The 16,734-nt window shown below is 42.5% G+C and overlaps 1 protein-coding gene and 1 non-coding gene across 6 annotated transcripts in view; one reads left to right on the forward strand and one right to left on the reverse strand.

Moving 5' to 3' along the window:
- Window positions 1-16,734, forward strand: part of Epb41l3 (erythrocyte membrane protein band 4.1 like 3) — a 225,019-nt gene that overhangs the window by 122,961 nt on the left and 85,324 nt on the right. The gene's annotated exons all lie outside the window — the stretch shown is intronic.
- On the reverse strand, window positions 16,020-16,092 carry Trnak-cuu. The gene has a single exon. It is a non-coding gene; the product is annotated as a tRNA-Lys (tRNA).

Below are 16,734 nucleotides of genomic sequence, written 5' to 3' on the forward strand. Positions count from 1 at the left end.
TGGTGTGAATCTGCTCAGTGACCGCTCAGGGGTATCTTTGATTTTTATTGTTTATCCTTGTAAAAGACAGGGCTCATCCCAAATTGCTTACAGTTAAACATCATCTAAGCAAGTCCTAGTGTGCTGCTGTGGTTGCTCTGGGTTTTGTTTCTTTGTCAACATGCTCCCTTTAGTCCTCAGACAAATGTTAAAAAGTGCTCCTCTTGAGTTGTCTCTGGAGAGTGAGTGCTCCCTTTGAGTTGTCTATGGAAAGTGAGTGCTCCTCTGTAGTTGTTTCTGGAGAGTGAGTGCTCCTCTGTAGTTGTTTCTGGAGAGTGAGTGTTCCCTTTGAGTTGTCTCTGGAGAGTGAGTGCTCCCTTTGAGTTGTCTGTGGAAAGTGAGTGCTCCTCTGTAGTTGTTTCTGGAGAGTGAGTGCTCCTCTGTAGTTGTCTCTATCTGGAACTCATAGTCTCCATGTATTTGGGATTATTTTTACTAGTGTGCAGGTCTTTCTAATGCCAGCTAGCTGAGGGTGTGCTGTGAGTCTGGTTTCATTCAGCCCCATTATGCAAACCTTCTCCTGAAGGTTACTTCCGTTTGCACCCCAACCTTAGAGGTAGGCTTTGGGGAGGCGAATCATGGCAGTTCCTAAGGCCTGCTTTAGAAAGTCCTGGAAGAATCTGTCACTGTTGAGAACCGTCAGGAGGATGTGGCTCTGATCTTCCATGATACTGGTACTAGAGAATGGGTTCCTGGTCAAGGACTGAAGATGCCCTCATCCACAGAGGGCTAACAGTTCTTACTCTTGGTGAAATGTAACTGTGACTGCTTTTCTTAATGCCTGAGAACAGCTTGTTTGGGTCCATGGCTTAGGCTTCTGTCTGTGGTCACTTAGATGTGTGCACATCACATCACATCATGGCAGGACCAAGAGGAACTGTTGCCCCAGGGCCTTCAGGAAAAAAAGAAAGACGGGGCAATGATTAGGTTCCAATGACTCCTTGTCATGCACCCAATACCTAACTTATCTGTAGTCTCCACCAAAAAAAGACTTTCCCAATTGTGCCGCTGTGGAGACCAAGCATTAAACACAGAGGGGTGTCGGGTTCAGAATTGTGGGTAATTACTGGAGTCAATGGCCAAGTGAGGAAGTCCAGTTTGAGGAAGAGGAAGTTGAAAGCAGAGGCATGAGGCTGTGGTGGTGCTGAAGGTACAGTGTGCCGTCATAAGGTGGCAAGATGGTCACTCTTCAGGTGTTTGAAGGGTACACCAGCTTTTAACAGGAGCACATGGAGTTGTAGGCATGTGTGCATGTTTTGTTGATTTGCATGTACTTTGTTTTAAGACCCTGGGGGTGTGGAGGCTGTGGTGGAGGGACTTGGGGGAAGATTTAGTTTGAGATAGTAGTGGGCATGTAATAAAATTCTTCATACAGAGGTTCTGTACAACTGTTTTTAGGTCTGAATAACTTATAATTCTAAGAGAGCTCTAGATGGCTCTGAGTGGATGACCCTTTGCAAATGCATTACCCTTTGCAAATGCATCACCCTTTGCAAGCCTTGTATCTCTGCTCTGTCCTCCTGGCTGCCAAACTTGTTAACAAAGGATGATAAAGAGTATGTACTTCAGCATCATTCTCACAAATGGTAATGATTTCCACACGAAGTAACTTGGGAGTAAAATACATTATTAGGTAGAAGTTTGTGAAAGAAGTGGAGAGGGGCCAGGAACGTACCTATGTGTAAAAGCTGGACATGGCGGTGCATGCTCATTACCACAGAGCTCAGGAGCAGAGATGGGTGGGTCCCGGAAGATCATGGGCTGGCCAAGCCCAGCTGAGATGTCAAGTTCAGTGAGAGACTTTGTCTTAGGAAATAAGGTAAAGCAATTAAGGAAGACATCCTCATGGCAACATTTGGGTAAGCACAGAGTCAGTCAGATTCTGTCTGTCTGTCTGTCTCTCTGTCATACACACACACACACACACACACACACACACACATATATATACATATATATGTATGTACATATATCATATCATAATGTGTATGTACACATGTAGACACACAGTGATAAATATAATTTTCACTACTATTCATATTTAATAAGTAATATTTTGCTAATTTGTTTTTGATAGTATCAAAAAGCACAGCCCTTGCTTTGAAAGGGATATGAAAATAGTTTATTCTGGAGTCAAATATGAGTGACCATGGCCTGTGAACAATGCTTTCGGTTACCCCAAATTCCATGCTCCAGTGATTTAACAGTTTCATGATGTTTTTATAGTAAAAGACAAAGTCACAAATCAAAAAGCTGGTGGTCTGTCAAATTAATACGAATGTGATTCAAGTGATAGTCACAAAGACGTCAGTCAGTCATGGGTGGGCAGTCAGTAGCTGTTAAAGAGGCTAGAGAAAGTTCGAGATAATATTTGTAATTAGGTGTTGGACCTGCCATGTTCCAGCCTCTCACAGTGGAGTTCTATCAATGAACCCTTGAGAATATGAAATGTAAGATGTGGCTTTCAGGGACACTTTCCATTCATAATTTCTTCTGAGTATAAAAGTATTATTTTACAGAAAATCTGAAGGATGATTGAACACTGTGGGATGATCACTCATCAGCATTTTGGGCAGATGACTGAAGACCCCCATGTCATGGTCCTCAGAACCAGCAATATCCACTCGTGTCCCGGTTTGTTTTCCATTGGCAGATTATCTGCTTGCATTGGACACTGCCCAAAGCAAGCACTCTCTCCCTACTGTGTGCAGACCCCTCAGGAGGGTGGGTAGAAGTTAGGACTCCTGCCCTACTGTGTACAGATCCTTCAGAATGGTGGGGTGGGAGGAGTCAGCACTCCTTCCCTACTGTGTGCAGACCCCTCAGGATGGTGGGGTGGGAGGGGTCAGCACCCCTTTCCTACTGTGTGCAGACCCCTCAGGTTAACAGGGTGGGAGAAGTCAGCACTCCTTCCCTACTGTGTGCAGACCCCTCAAGATGACAGGGTGGGAGGGATCAGTGCACTCCTTCCCTACTGTGTGCAAAACCCTCAGGATGGTGGGGTGGGAGGACCCAGGGCTGAGTCCCATTGCGGCACATAAAGCTTTTGCCTAGACAAACTTACTTTTATGTTAACATTTCAAATAGTCAAGCTGCAGGATTTAAACTGATTTCCTTGTGAAAAACATGGTAATTAAATGGTTATCAACACATGAAGGAGAACACATTTTGCTAAGATAAGACATTAAACAAAAATACCAAAGAACCCATAAGAATTCTTGAGATGAGCTGACGCCTTTCAATTTTTCTTCAAATGTATTTTTGGCTGTATGTTCTCATTGATCTAGAGATATCTGGACTTGAAAATTGAAAGAGTTGTTTATTGGCTTAGTTGCCCATTGGAGAAAAATAATGTGAAGAAAACATCACACCTTGTAGCTGTTCAATCATTCTTCAGTATATTGTGTGAGAAAACTGGCCCCTATAATCAGCGTAGCAGCGTGTAGCTTCAATCATAAGCCACTGGTTTGCCTGCTGAGTTCCCTCCAAATCAGGAAAGAAGAGAGAAGCTGGTCCCCTTTCCTAAAGTGTTCCTGGCCACCTATTTCAGGTGTAAATTGGGAGCCTGATCAGGGGTGTAGACCTGAAACACAGTCCTGGAAGAAAGAAACCTCTCATTGGAACCTCCAGGAGAACTTGCTGAGACGTTGTTTGCAAGCAAGTCATTTGTATGCCAGTGGGGTCTTTATTAGGAACACTCTGTATAGTCTGCATCCATTCTAGCTAGCCGGATGATAAGATGATGTATACAGTAAAAACAGAATAATTAAATAGTTGGCCTCAGCTTTGTCTTGAAGATTGAAAAACTCAATTGTCTGTTTGACCTTCAGAGTATAGAAAAGTCTAACATGTCAGAAGAACTCCCCATTTCCTCTCTCTCTCTAAGAGCCATGATAGATGTAATTGTGAATTAATTAGTTGTTAGGCATCAGAGGCGCCATACTGTAGAATGTTGGGGAAGACTAAATCCTATTCATTTGCCTTTGGGATGCAGTAAGTGGCCTGGAAATGTTCAGGCTGAAGGGTAACTGATCCAATAGAGCATATTGTGCAGGAAGGGAGCTGAGCAATAGTAATCTGTATTCATTACAGCTCAGCTCAGTAGGCCACAGGACAGCCAAGGGCTTGGGGTCAGCCTGACCTGGATCTTGATTTTTCCAAGACGTCTTTAGATGCGTCACTTTAAGTTAATGGAAGCACTGTATCCAAACATTAACATTTGAATCCTTAATCACCCTCACTCTATATAATTTTCATAAGAATTGAATAAAAACAGTGGTAGATGTCTGGAATTTTCATGTCCATTTAGTTCTTTACAACAGGGTTAGCTTTTTCATATTTCTTTATTGATATGACGTAATGTTAGGCATGCTACACACACCGGTCATCAGGACTTATTGCCTGGAGACATGACATTTGTGGACAGCTTGTCTCTCTGAGTTCCTGAAAAGCCCTTGGCTTCACTTGCTTTCTCTTTTTTGTTTCTAATTATCACCACATGTCCTTACAGAGACCAGTTTTGGGGTGTGCACGAAGCTTACTATTAGGAGATAACTGCAGAGATCAAAGCCTTAGGACTCGCAGAGGCTGCAGAAAGCGTGCGAGCTGGCTCCTCGCCCTGCCTCTTGCTTGAATTAACAAGGCTCCAACAGTGTGTGAGGCCTTCTGTGCTGTTGTCCTGTTATCGAGATAACAGAAACACAGACTGCTCATTTATGTACTCATATTGTTCAGGGTTTATTTGCTTGAAAACTCTCCTTGATGGATAGGGAATTAGATGCCCAGGTTATTGGAGGCAGCCATCTTTGTTGTTCTGTTTGCCCTTCGCACTGAGGGATAAGGCACTATCCAATCACCAATATCATGACCACTGGTCGTTAGATAGAAGGGGATATATTGGCTGCCTCACTAAGGTGCATGAGCTAGGCTTCTTACTCATAACCGTCTCCCTGCCTTTAAATCTGGTAATTAGGAGTGTAAGCTGTATGGAACCGGAAGAGTTCTTGGTGGTGGCGGTTATGACTGTATAGTGTCTGTTGTAATTTATTCCTTCTCTGTGCTTCACACCATATTTCTCACAGACGCAAAGTCAGATGTTGGGTAATAGAAAAACATGCTCCTGAATTAAGGTGCCAAACTTATCTTTGTACTGGTAAATTCTTCCCAGATAGTGTTGGCCAAGAGTGTAGGGAAATGTGCTGTCTCTGTCTCTTACCTCTTAAAGGGAACGCCGGGGAGTTTAATGGCCTGTTAATTCTCAAATTTGTAACTGAGTAAAATTTAGCCTTGCCAGCTTAGAAGCTTAGGCCCACCATAAAAATTCAAGGCTGTTGAGAGTCTGCAAGTAGGTGTTGCCATTTCTGTTTTCTTTAGAAGCAACTATGATCTTACATTTTTTTAAAGGGTGACTTATGATGAAATCCTGAAGGTTCACCCTCAGCTAAAGACTTCTCTTTATGAAGGAAGAACATAGGACTTTGTGCCTTCACATCTATATTTAAAGAGAGTAGTAGGGAAAATAATCTTTAAGATAAAATAGAGTTTTACTAAAAGTTGGATTTACTACTGTCTGGGTTATGTTAAATAAAAGGGATCAGGCAGGCTATTGGCTAGATGGAATTACACATGATCACATAATCTAGTAAGGTAGGTAAATTTTCCCGTTCTACAATAAAAATAGGTCAAATGGAAAATTGATGATTTGCTGGTGTGTACAACTTGAACAGGAGAGAGAGAGAAAGAAAGTTATGCTGTTGAAGTATACCAGGTTTTTTCTTTTAGGCCATCAACCATCTCCCAAACCATGACATGGAGACTTCTTGTTAGTTATGAATGCTTGGCCTTATCTTATGCTCATTACTTGCTAGCTCTTACAACTTAATCTGTTTCTCTTTATCTGTGTTTTGCTTTGGAGCTTTTTACCTTTTATTTCTGTGCATCTTACTTACCTGCTATCTCTATTCTGGCTGGCTAGCAGTAGCCTGGCTTCTGACCCTGGGTGTCTCTCATCTTCTCCTCTCATCTTCTCCTATTTATTCTCTCTGACTGCCAGCCCCACCTGTCCTTTCTCTGCCCAGCTATTGGCTGTTCAGCTCTCTAGTAGACCAATCAGGTGCCTTAGGCAGGCCAGGTGAGACAAATGGAACATCTTTACACAATTAAACACATATCCTTACATAATTAAACAAATGCAGTAGAAACAAGTGTAACACACCTTTACACAAAGTAACATTCTGCAGCATAAACAAATGTAACACATCTTTACATAGTTAATTTCCAAAACATTGGAGGCAGAAATATAGATTTGACTGTGGACTGTTCTCATCATATAGTATCATTTAAACACTCTCATGTGGTATGTGTGAATTATACACAGACCTGTATTCAAGGGACATGTCCATTACAGAGCTGTCACAATAAGCTTGGAAGAGTGTGTATCTCCCCTGAGAGCAACTGTTCTCCCTGTCATGGGCCCAACCCACTGCTAAGTAGTAGTAACATCACAAAAGGCTTTGAGAAACTTTGTCAACAGCCAACTCTTGAAGATCCAGTGTCCTCTAGTCTTTCTTTTTGGGAGCCAGGAAGATGTTTTTGGTTGAGAGGCAGTTCTTTGTTTAAAGACTAGTTGAGAAATGAATCCGCAGTGTTTAAATTATACTGTATACATTGAGGGCATAATGATAGTTCTGTTCTTACAGAGTGATTTACAGCTGACAGAAAGTGGAACAGTAGCTATCCTTAGTTTTTTTCACCCATTCTTTCTAGGATTTAATCCACCATAAAGACCGGAGACTTTGCTGTTATGCATCTCATCATGTTCTGAAATCTCTATTTGGATTTAATGTATTCCTCATAAAAATCTCCAGAATACTGTTAACGGGTTGCCTTTGGGTGAAGGAAATGAAGTCATTGTCAATTCTGAACTCCATTTCAGTGCTAGGGAATTCTAATGGATTGCTATAAGCATGGCTATGAGGAAACAGAACCCAAGTATTTGTGCTAACTTCTAAAAATACAGATTTTATTTTGGCAGTTTCTAATCTCAGGAACAACCACCTAAGTATTTCTTTTGTATGCTGAATACTTCATTAAAATGAAAAACATAAAAGAACTGTAGATAAACTGTGCCCTGTGCTGGATGTGGGGAGTTTGTTCTAGGTCTAGTTCAGAGCAAGACAGAACTGGCATGTACACAATTTAGAAAATTAAAGCCTTGAGTAGTACCAGAGGAATTCTTGTGTGGACCTCATAGAAACTTTAAATGGTGTCTGATTAGGCTCCTAGTGGCAGTATTACAGACTCCTGCTAATCCCATGGAGACTAGGACTCCGTCAGATTAGGTGTAAACATTAGGAACTAGTTGCATTTATCTTCTAGTGAATTCTCAGATGAAGTCTGGTCGTACCCCGCAGACCTACATGTGAATGTTTTACTGATCTGGGAGGCGATAGTTATCACCAAAGCCACAGAAAGGCATCTGTCAGAGACAAGACCAGGCCTTGCTCTTGGAGACTGTAGGGATTACTCACCAGGTTAACTATGGACTTCCAGCGTTGAAAGTGATGGAGGACCCACCACTGTAGTAGAAATGTGGTTGACGTGGGATACCTGCTTGTTGGTGGGCTCCCAGCCTTACTGTCTGTTGGAGAGTGGAATCTTTCACCCCTAGGGACCTTTTTGTTGATGAGACCCAACATTTGGAAGATATAGGTTTGGCCCATTTTCCCCCTTGCAAAAGCTGTAGCAGGAATCTTGCCTGGCCTTGGATGGATACCTCTTCAACTCACTCTCTCTCCTGTGCTCCCTGGCCTCGGGTGTTTCCTGCTACTTGGACTGTTACCATTGCCTGGAAATGGGTTTCTCGTTGATAACATGTGTGCTTCCTTTCAAGAAGCCAGAGTGACTTTGTGAAAGTGTCCAGAAGATTCTCTTTCCTTACTTCAAATGCTTCTTGGCTTTTAGGAGAGACCCCAGCCTCGTGCACTGGCCCGCAGGCCCTGGCCTCTGCCCCATCATCTCTGCTGCTTCCTCCTTTCCCTTACCTTCCCCATCCCAGCTACTCTGCACTTGTTTTGTGACTGGACCACAGCAAGCTCATCTCCTTTACAAGGCCTGAGCCCCAGTATGCATAATCTCAATCCCACCCTATCAACATGTAGCAGATTCTTCTTGATATCTGAATATTGCTTAAGTGCCATCTCTAATCACTCAACCTAAAGTAGCCACCATCTACCTTAATTGGTTGACTTTACAAACATCTACCTAATGGAGACTAAACAAACACATTTTCTCTTTCTCCTTCAAACAGAAGGTAGCCTCTATCAGAGGAGAGAACTCTTACAGCTTTATCTGATGTGTCCCCAGGAGTCAGAACAGCTGCTCTGGGAATGTTCGAGGAAGGCATAGATTCATACATGAAGCAGGGATGAGGCCAGTATTTGTAACCTTAACTGATCCACATCCAGCCCAAAGCAGGTGTATTGGCCAGTGTGGCCATGTGTATTCTTCTTTGAAATAGCAAGCCACACTCTAGGATGCTCAGCTTCCCTTCCCTGAGCTCTCAAGTCCAAAGTCCCTGCTTGGAGAACTTCATGCAGTGGAATACACAGATGCAAAGCTCCTAGAACAAAATTTTCCTGGCCATTCCCTCCATAGGCTTGATTTCAGAGTGTTCTACCCACCAGGACGCTGTCTCTTCTATCAGTAGAGTTGCTGAGGTCTGTTAAAGGTCTCCTGTGGCTCAAATCCTCCTTTCACAAGAGAGAAAGCCAACTATCTTTTGTTGAAATGTATTTGGGGAACTTATGAAAACAAGCAGGTAAAGATTCATAGTATTTTAGAGACAGGGAATTTTACCCTTTAGTGTCTGGCATCAATTGGATTTAGAAATAAAAAATACTAGGTAGATATGATGTCCATTATTATATCAATATATTTTTAAATATGCAGATGTATACAGAATGTGTATCCTAAGCTTTATTTGGAAATTTTTCTGCTCACCCATACATCTAAAACCTTTTTAATCTGAAAAGCCAACAACATACAGAAAACGAGCCAGTTTTCAAATCTATTAGGTGCAAGTGTGTTTTCTAACGTGCTCCCATTGTCTGAGTAAGTGCATTTTTTCAGTGAGCTGAATAAAACCTTAGTGGGCTTCAGTAGTTAATGAAGCTTCAGCTGACCTGGGCAGTAGAATGAAGCTGGCTTTCTTAGCAGCTAGGGTGCTAATGATTACGTGTCCCAGGGAGCAGTGTACCTTGGACCTAGTCAGAAGTGTCGGTTGATGTCTTCTGACCTCCCTTCCAGAACAGATCTTCCTCCAACTTCATGCTGTTACCACCACAGTGCTTCTTAGTAAACCTAAGAATTTTGGAGTTTCAGAAAGCCAAACCAAATTCTGTCGAGATCACAGAGCTCATGGCTCGGGTGGGTCAAGAACCCAGGTCCTCCTGACCACTTTGCACTCTCCTCCTCTACCACTGTGCCAGCCTGTTACGGTCTTTCCTTGATATTTTTATCTCCAGTTTCTCTTTAATTTTTCTAAAGTAGACTTGGGCTTTAATGACATCTGAAGCTTAAAATTAGTAACTTAATTAGGGACTGAAGGTAAATGTGTTTCTATCAGATGTGTATTGTTTCTCGTGGAAACGCTTTCTGCCTCTGCAAATCTGCTGATTGCCCCCTCCCTGAGCTGAGTTCTAGCCTAACACAGGGATTGGTCTGCCTCTCGGGGTCACCACTTGGAATGAGTGTCCTTGAAGTAGAGGACTGTTGAATCTATTTATTTACTTATGTATTTGGTCTTGTTAGCTTTGCAAGTCACAACACTGAATTGCAGATATGACATGTTAGTAAGTCATCCCCCTGTTAGTGGATCCTGTTAGTCTTCCCCAAGTTTGCAATGGCCACAGTTTTGACTTAGAACCTATTCATAAAAATTCCAACTTTGTGCTTCTTGGATCATCTTTATACATCAGTCAACACTATCAGAGTTGAGATGTTGGCTTATATGATTTAAACTTAGTATTGACATGTATGTGTGTATCTTTGTATAATATACATATATGTGTGTATGTATATGTATATGTATATATGTGTATCAGGATTGTCCCTGCTTTTAGCAATAAGCAGTATTTCAACTCTGTGCTGTCAACATTTTCTAAGATAGTTGATGAGCAGCCCTGCATGTGGCTGTTGGGCATTTTGAAGAGTAATTAGGCCACTGCTGGCCATCATTCTTTGGTCTGCTTTTGAACTGAATGGTGACAGAGTCCAGCTGGCCCCTTTGATCCTATTGATCCTTATGAATGCCACCATGTTTGCCATGTAACAAGTGAAGTCTTGGAATGAAAACAGAAAACCTTCCACAACTGACCTTGCTTACCTCCCTCTTCCCTGATTAATATTCTCGCCCACCCCACTCACCTCCTGTCCCATCCACAGCAGACCTGGTGACCTTGCACAAGTGTGTGTGATCTTTATTGTTGGTCTGCTTTTACCTGATGGGTGTCTCTGCCTTTGACTCCTTCCTGACTGCTTTCCACTATTTCTTTAAACAACAAACTCAATAGGCAGTGTGTGGCCTGGGTTAAAGTACTGGGTAAGGAGAAAGAGGGTGTTGTGAACCCTGTGTGAACAGCTAGACCCATGGAGGCCACTTGCTGACATGAGGGAGGCTGACATGGGGCAGACTGGGGATTGAATGGTGGCGGTCACCTCTTAGAGATGGGTTCCCATGAGAGATCTAGGTAGAGCTGGAAGAATGATGGCTGTCTGGATGAGTCTGAAACCCAGAGAGAAGACACATGTGGATGGACATATATTTTGAAGTTGTCTTTGTATCTGATATTGAAGTGGATAAGCTTTCCAAGACAGGAAAGTGTGAGACGGATTTCTGCTTGGCATTGAAATGAGGATGGGAAGAGGCAACTGGAAGCAGACCAACCAGAAAAGAGAGACGGAAAAACAGCAGTGTCATACACGGACACTGTAAGATTAGGTGTCACCTAAGATTTATTGGCTCCTAAAAGGTCACTGGGAACCTTTGTAAGCTTTCTAGGATAATGGGGAGTGTGTAAAGCTTGAGCAAAGAGAAGGATGTGGTGACAGCATTAGATTCTTCCTAGAGGCTCGGATCTAAGAGAGAGCAGAGAATTAGGCCCTAGGAAAAATCATAGCAGAGCCATCCTGGAGGTGGAGGTGGGCGCTACTTAGAAGGGCGGGGCGTGAGGCTAAGAGCATATTGTTCGATTTCGTTGTTTCAAGTTGAGTTTTTGTTTTGTTGGTGCTGATGGTTTGTTTGTTTGACACTGAAGCATTTGTTCAAAAGCAAATAGGAAGTGTCTAGTGGGAAGCGGAGAGGGTCCTGCTGTCTTCTCATATACCGCAGTTGAGGCTTTTCAGCCTGTGGGTGAATAGAGCTCCATGGTCACAGTCCTTATACTGATGAAGGTCTACTGCAAGGGGAAGGTGACGTAAGTTACCGCCAAGAAAGCAAGGTGTGATGAAGAAGATCCAGACCAGCGGTAAACATGAAAATCTAATTTAAAGAAATGTTTTGATATTGAGGTACAGTAGTGAACGAATAGTATGAACTTATTGAAATAACCAAGTTAGAGGAACTCTCTTTAGTTGCTTCATCCTGGTGGCTATTTAAAACATTTGTTTCTTGGTTATATTGGCATACAGGTAGGGAAGGGAATTGAATTTAATCATCTAGGCCAACAGGGTGGGTTCACTGTGCGTGTGTGTGTGTGTGTGTGTGTGTGTGTGTGTGTGTGTGTGTAAGTGTAATATGAACTTATGTCCTTTTATGTAGGTGAAATTGGATATTGATTCTAGTGAGAGTCCAGCATTAAGAGCATTACATTTTTAAAAGTTTGTTACTTTGCTGTCTCTTATAGCCTTGAAAGTTCTATTTTATAAAAGGTCATCAAATTACAGCCATGGTTTTCACTCACTCTATTACCTGTGTGGGGCTGGAAATAGTAACATGCCTAAGAAAGACTGATTGTAGCATGCACGTTTATTTTGAGGTATGAAGTCCTGTCATTCATGTAGTAGGTGATAGACAAGGTGTTATATGGGATATTCATAGGTAAAAAATTATGCTAGGTTATTTTTTATTTAAATAGCTTTGGGTGGCTGTTAGAATCCACACATTTTGTACTTTTCTTCCACTTGCCCGTGGCTGTCTGTCTTAGGGTTTCTGTTGCTGTGAGAAAGCAACTTGAAGGGGAAAGGGTTTATTTTACATACATTTCCACATTCATCACAACCCATCATCAAAGGAAGTCAGGGCAGGGCAGGAACCTGGAGGCAGGAGCTGGTGCAAAGGCCATGAGAGGTGCTGCTCACTGACTTGCTCATCATGGCTTGCTCAGCCTGCTCACTTGTACAACTCAATACCACCAGTCCAAGATGGCTATGATGAACATGTTGTCCCGACATCCATCATTAATCAAGAAAATGAAGGCCTGCCCACAGGCTAAGCTGACGGGGGCTTTTTCTCATTTGAGATTCCCTCCTCCCAAATGACTCTACCAGTGTCAAGTCAACATAATAACTAGCCCCCTGGAGACAAGTCTTAGAATTAAAGACACAGTAAGAACTAGATTCATTGACATTAACCGTGGAATATTTCTTTACATTTCTCTTACATTTCAGGTTGAGTGACCCTGAAGAGTGATGGTATGTTTAGAGAGATGCATGCATAGTTAAGAGTTTCTGTTTTTGTACATTGTATGTGTACATATACACACATGTGTGTGTTTATGTGTTCACATGCAGCTGCAGTGCACACATTTAGGGATTGGAGGTCAACTTTTGGGGTCTTACTCTCTCACTTTCCACCATGTTTTCTGAGACGTGATCTCTTACTGAACCTGCTAGGCTGGCTGGCCAGTGAGCTCCAGGGATCTGCCTGTCTCTGCCCACCCAGCACTGGGATAAGACACACCTCACCACAGCTGGCTGTGTGTGTGGAGGCTGGGATCCTAGATAAAGTATTTTGCTTCCTCACACAGTGAGCCCTTTCTCACACTATGACTTCAGTCTCCATATTTGATAACTTTTTAACTACAAGTTTATCCTACATTGATATGAGATGTCTGTGGTACAGGTTCACTTTTTTTAAATACTCCTGTGTTGAGTAAACAGTAAAGAGCAAACAGAAATCACATGAAGGCCATGAAAGGTATGGATTTGATGGGTCCATTGGGAAGATCTGTGTCTCTGCCTTCTCTTCCATGCTTGAGCCCCAATCTCTGCACCTGCGTGCATCAGGGAAGAAACTTATTCTAGTCTGTGCTTCTTGGAAAACTAAAATGCATAAGTTATCCATGCAGCATCGTACATCACACTTATAATACACTTATTTGTTGACCCTATTTCCATATATCATATCCATAAAGATTATAAAAAGAAACAGATTAAAATGTTTATAGCTTGAATTGAGAGTCTAGCCTTTTTGTTTTGTTTTTCTAGACAGGGTTCTTGGTGTGTCTATGGTTGTCCTGAAACTCACTCTGTATACCAGGATGGCCTCAAGCTCAGAGATCCTGGTGCCTCTGCTTCCCCAGTGCTAGGATTAAAAGTATGCACCATCACCACCCAGTGAAATTTTATACTTTTAATTGAATCCTTTCCTTCTGCTCTGCGGGTTTTGGAGGTTGAACTCAGGTCCCCTGGCTTGTTGGCAAGTGCCCTTACCTGCTTGGTCATCTCGCCTATCCTTTGTAACAATTTTGACATCCAATTATTAAGTTATAGCTGCCATTTCCTAAGCTACTCATAACAACACAACAAAGAATCCTGAATATGATATTCATAAAACATAATAAAAATGCTTTTATGATACTCAAAATTATTTTGATAATGTGAACATGATTTATATGTAAGGACTCCCTTGATATAGAAAAAGTAGAGCTTTATTTAAAATATGCCTTTTCTCATAGTCATTTGTGTTTTTCTATTCATATGACTTAGTGACTGATGTTTTGTTTGTTGTTTATAGAGATTTTGTGAAGTAGCTAAACCTTTGCCTTTCATTCTTCTGACAAAAACATTATAGTGAGGGGACCAATAGCATCCCAGTAGGCTGCCTTAGTACTAACTGTAGCCTCATGTTTCTCACTGGGTAGCAGGAAACACAAATGTTTCTTTTTTCACATTTCCCAGACATATTTATGTAATTTGTATTCTTTGTGTAAATCTTTACTTTGCATGGTTTTCTGTTCAGAAACTTAACTGAGTTTTCTTTACTTAACAAAACAAAAATCTAATTATTAGAGAGACTTTTCCCAAAGGTTAAAAATATGAGGAAGAGGTTTTTATTAATTTTTTTATGATTAAGAAATTTTCTATTCATTTTATATACCAACCACAGATCCCCTGTCCTCCCTCCTCCCACCCACCCCCAGTATTCTTCCCCCAACCCAACCCCCATTCCCACCTCCTCCAAGGCAAGGACTTCCATGGGGAGTCAGCAGAGCTTGGTACATTCAGTTGAGGCAGGTCCAAGCCCCTCCCCCTGCTCCAAGGCTATGCAAGTTGTCCCACTTACATAGGCACTGGGCTGCAAAAAGCCCACTCATGCACCAGGGAAAGAGTGTGATCCCACTGCCAGGGGGCCCCACCAAACCAAACTAGTGGGACTCATGAACTGTGGACCAATAGCCGTAGAGCCTCCATGGGACTGGACTAGGCTCTCTGCATAAGCAAGACAGTTGTGCAGCTTGACCTGCTTAAGAGGAAGAGTTTTATGCCTTTAAGTATGTATACCTAAGAATAAAAGAAGGTAGTTTCTACAAATAATTATTATAGCACCATGTGCCTGGCTATATTTTGATGCTGAGGATATTGGGGCATAAATACACATGGATTTCACCGTGAGATATGTAGATACAATTTCAAGAGAACAGAGAATGGCTACACTATCGGGTAATTATAGAGAGGAAACTCTTAAGGCACATATAAAACAGCTGTGTGACCAAGGAGGGCTTTTCTGCTTACACTTGAAGAATGGGAAATTGACTATTTAAGAGCAAGAAAAAAATATGTCTTCCATGTCTCCAAGACCTTGAGGCTTCTAGAAGACTGGTATGATTTAGATACGTAAAGAGAGCCGTTTTGTGTTGGAAGGAATAGACAGTGGCCACCAAGCAGGGAGTTGGGTCCTAGCCATAGCTTTTAAGACCAGGGTAATTAGGAATTTAGATTTTACCTGTATGCACTGGAAAGCTACTAAAAGGTTCCCACCAGTGAGCATAGATTGGACTTATGTTTTATGAAGATTAGACAGAGGTGAGCAGCAGTGGGGTTGGCAAGAGAATTGGGGGTAAAAAGGAATTAGTAGAGAAATCATGGGGCTCACGTAGTGGCAGGGAGCCAGTTCCAAGTGGATTTGGGAAATAGAACCATCAATTTTTTAAGCTAGATAAATAAGGTAAGGGAAATATCAGGTTTCTGGAAACGTGACTTGAAAAAAAAACAACATTGTCATTTCTGAGGCAAGGGAGAGGAGGATATGGAGAAACAGCTTTGGGAGAGAGAGCAAGAAAGGCTTCAGGAATGTTGGCAAGTGGGTGGTTTTGATGCCAGTTCTGAGCACAGAACAGAGATCTGAACTGGGGATGGGGACATGGGACACAGGAAATATTTACAGCCCTGGGAAGCCTCCTGCGGAGAAAACTTGGAGAAGAAGGTTCAGAATAGTTCTCTGATTGGACTGAATGTAGGGCTGGCCTAGAAAAGCAGCTTGCAGCTCAGAAGAGGAGGGGCCCCAGGCAGGAAGAGAGCCAGAGTGAATGGTATGTCCTGAACCCCAAGACCAACAGGCGTGTTTACAAGGACATCTACTTTCAGAGTTAGGGCTGCCAGGTAATCAGATGAGGATCAGGCGTGTCCTAATGGTCTGTTATGTTTGCTGTAAGAGCCACACCAGTGCCATGGTGGAATCACCAGCTGGAATGGGGTGATGGTGCCCAACATGGGGCACGAACCCACGACCCTGAGATTAAGAGTCTCATGCTCTACCAACTGAGCTAGCCAGGCTGATATTGGTGAAATTATTAAGGTCACTCCACATAGTTAAAAGGGAGGTTTATTTTGTGGGGTAACTTACAAATGAAGGGATAGGTTGCAGGATCTGGGAAAGGTATGGTGCAGTCCGGAGGTGTTCTCTGGAGAACACTGCTCGGTCTACCTCCAGCATCCAGCATCCTGGAACCAAGCAAGAGAGGCCTCTCCTCATATTCCTGGCTCTTCAGCGTCCTCTCTCAACCCCGCCTTGTAGGCATGACCATTACCGAAGCCTCAATGGGGGTTGGAACTTCCAGGCCAAGGCTACCCACTACACTCAACCTATGGGTTGTGACCCCCACAGGGGTCACATCAGATATTTATATTACAATTCAAAACAGTAGGATAATTACAGTTTTGCAGTAGCAATGAAATAATTATGGTTGGAAGGTCACTACAATATGAGGAGCTGTCTTAAAGGGTCGCAGCATTAGGAGGTTGAGAAGCACTGCCTTAGATGTAGCAGTCCTTGGGGCTAGAAGGAAGGGTGTGTGTGGGGGGGGTTGTCCTGTGTTGTAATTGCTGGTAAACCACATTAACTGGCTTGCCTTTGGTCCTCAGATAAATTGACTGCTAGAACTATCTCTCACCTTCCTGAAATTCATCACAGAATCT

This window comes from Onychomys torridus, chromosome 23 (genome assembly GCF_903995425.1).
Source record: "Onychomys torridus chromosome 23, mOncTor1.1, whole genome shotgun sequence".
Taxonomy (NCBI): Eukaryota; Metazoa; Chordata; class Mammalia; order Rodentia; family Cricetidae; genus Onychomys; species Onychomys torridus.